We start from the raw sequence: 3451 nt of genomic DNA, 5'->3' as shown, positions 1-3451 counted from the left end.
GGTCTGCCGTACGGCTGGGAGGAAGCGTACACAGCAGACGGGATCAAGTACTATATTAAGTAAGTATTGCCCCTGGTTTCATTCACAGCTGGAGGAGAGTAAGAGTAAGCTTTACTTGTTTTGTAAGGTTTAGCTACCAGGAAGATTGGGTGATTAATTTCCTTGTGATAGCCTTTATTTTTAAAACAATGTTTTTTTCATTGCTTGTGAATTTGGGTGTTTTTCTTCCACAGAACCTGTTAGTGCTGATCAGTACTGGGCACATTTTGGCACCGTTTGTAATAGCCAGCGTAATAAAATACCTTAAGTGTTAAGTTTAAATATTACACCGAAGAAACACTTAAGGGGAAAACTAAGAGAAATTTAACATAAGGTGTTCTATGTGTAACAGGATGGTGGCTGAGTGCAAACCAGCGACCCCGCGCACCGCAAGCGAGCATCTTAACCACAGTGCAAAAGAGCCAGGCTCGTCTGCATTTGTGGTTATAGCTTTTACCTCGTCTCACCAGCATTGGGACAGAATCCGTAACGGCAGTGCCTCACACAACACTGTCCGTTACATCTGCAACTGGGGACAGAAGTGCCTCACACAACTCTGCCCGTTTACATCTGCAACTGGCTGCAGGAACTCCTAACGTCTGTCTCTTTTTCTCTTTCTTTTTCGCTCCAGCCATGTGACGCAGACAACCTCATGGGTCCACCCTGTGACCAGTGCACTCGGTCTGTCTCGCTCGGAGAGAGACGGAGAGGACGTCACCAGAGACCTCAAGGAGCACCGAAGTTAACCCAAAAACCACGGAGCAAGAATCCGTACCCCTCTGCCTGTCCCGTTCCCATTGTGCTTCACTGGCCCTTGCTTACCTCCAGTACTCCCACACACACTGTTCACAAACTGCAAGCGTTATGCCTGGTTTAGAGACAGTGCACAGTGCAGTACCATATACAGTGTGTTTCACTATGATCGTTTTCATAGAGAGAAAATAGTCAATGTAAGTTGGCAAGGTAATCCACTGTGTTTTCACAGACCCCTGTCAGCACTAGTCGTGGGCTGCTTACCTTTGGAAGACTATGATTACTCAGAGGTCTGTGAGACTAGCTGTAAAATCTTAGCTTTTTAATATTCCAGCTTAACTTTTTTTAATTTTATTTTTTTACCAGCGCCATGAAGTATTTATTATTCGAACACTATCCAGGTTTTAAAGAGCGTAACGAATTGATAAGAATTACGTTCCTTAACTGTACTGATTTCTTTTTTTGAGCTATAACTCTTAGACTCTTAAGGGCTGGTTCAGAAATGACCCACACCAAAGTGGACCCCCTCTTTGTTGCCTCTTTCAGTTGACTGTCAGGTTATAACACTCTGGATCTTTTAATGGGCCACTAAGCTGTGATGCCCTTGACCATCAAGACTCTGTTTCTTTTTGTTTTAATTATGTGTGGTTATAATTCCACCTCCTCAGTTAAGATCAGTGTAGACGCCACTCATGAGTTCAGTGTTTGACACTAACACAGGGTTCAGCATCCTTTGGGTTTACGGTTCATTTGGTTTCAGGACTTTGTTCCTACCAGATCTTTAATTACTCAGTTGATCTCCAGCAGCAGCATGACCAGTTGTATAATTATGGAACACAAAGTCCTACAGTGGAATGAAAGAGCCAAGGTTCCCTAACCCCTGCTTAAACACAAGCCATGTCGATATAATAAAGCCTGTATGAATGTATATATTGTATAATTAGTTGTACAGTACGCTTTCAAAGCTAAGCAAGTTGTTGTCTGTTTTCAAGCGAGAAAGAATCTGTGCCAAGTTGCCGAAAGTGTTTTTTTGGGGGATTTTTTTTCACCTGTGACCTAACGCTGCAGCTGCTGCACACGGTCCAGATTGTTTTTAAAGTCCTAATAAGAAATCGTATGATTACATGAACGTCGGCCACATTAGAGCTTTTTGATTTCCACATCCTACAAGTAAACACTGCCTTGCATTCATCAAAGAACTAGTTTGAGTCAGACCTCAAGCGCCCTGTTTTAAAACCCGGGAAAAACCATTCGCAGAAGAATGAAACCATTTTAACAGTATGATAGGGTCTCGCCAATACAAACCTGCTAGTCCCAGCTGCGCTGTCACTGGAACCATGCTATTGTAATGCATGTCATGCAGATCGCTGCTGTAGTAAATGCACTTCAATATCCTACGTGACGAGTGTGTAAAACATATCCCATTGTCTCTGTATGTGTTATTCATGTTGCTGTTCCACATTTCTGATGTTAGACATGTTAGTGTGATGCAGATTCTGATCAGTGAGAGGCTCCAGTGTAAGTCGAGCAGCCTGCTGTTTGCTAGTTTTAATCTGGTTGCAGTTATTTTATTTTGTCTTTTGAATGTAATTCAAAAAAAGGACACTGCTTGATATGAAAAAGCATTGAACGTTTTCTCTTCGGGATCATATTGAAATGATATGAAGCCAACATCAACCCAAACACATTCCACACCATGCTTATTGTAAACAGTATTTTACAAGTCACAGAATTCAAGTGCAGTTTCTTTTACTGTTCATTTCAGTGATATTTAGTGATCTGGTGGTTTAAAAAGTTTTGCCTGCATTACTGATGTTTTCACATTTGACAGTTTTAAACGCATTTGAATTGTATAATACAGGTTAAAAATTCTTGCAGGTTTACCTCAGCATAAGGTTTCTTTTTAAATGTCTCTCGTCTCCCAAGTAAAGCAAATACACGTGATATTAAATAAGCAATCTCCGGTGAACGCAGTTAAAAGATGGTCCATACCGAGTGACAGATCAAACAGAAACCGTGCACATATACATACATACATACATACACTTTACTTGGGCAGTGTATCCTGTGGATTAACATGAGGAGGTTGACTGGTATGAAAGTTGAAGCCTTTCATGTGCAATTTTGATATGTTTATCTTGTCTTTTTATTTCTGTTACACCACACACTGTATTTATTTCTTTGTTAAATGTGTTTAGTGATATGCTTTTAAATGTCTTGTTTTTATTGCACAGCAGATGGTATGGTGTGGTTAATTAATGTATATCTTATGGCTGTCAACAGGCCTGATAAACCATGTATCCAATATTGGTTTGCTTGTGACTGGCTCGAACCTATTGCTGCTTTTCATTGTCAAATACACGTCTACAATAAATAAATAACTGAGGTATTTCACTTTGGGGCTTGTGAGTAGTCTGAAACTGTTTTTTTATTCATTAAGAATTGTAACTGGGGTTTTTCACCTGTTGGCGCGAATCACAATTTGGAGTAAATCGCTTTGAGAATCGAGCACTCTGTATGTTATACTATTTTTTGTTTTTATTCTTTCAGGCACTTGATAAATACACATCCTTCCCATAGTCAGAAAGGCTGCTGTGAATCCCAGAACACGGTCGCGTTTACCTGCAGACGGTACAGCAGCTGGTCATGCATTTTTTTT

This window comes from Polyodon spathula, chromosome 57 (assembly GCF_017654505.1).
Source record: "Polyodon spathula isolate WHYD16114869_AA chromosome 57, ASM1765450v1, whole genome shotgun sequence".
In the NCBI taxonomy this organism is placed as follows: Eukaryota; Metazoa; Chordata; class Actinopteri; order Acipenseriformes; family Polyodontidae; genus Polyodon; species Polyodon spathula.
Note: the sequence above shows the minus strand (reverse complement) of the source record.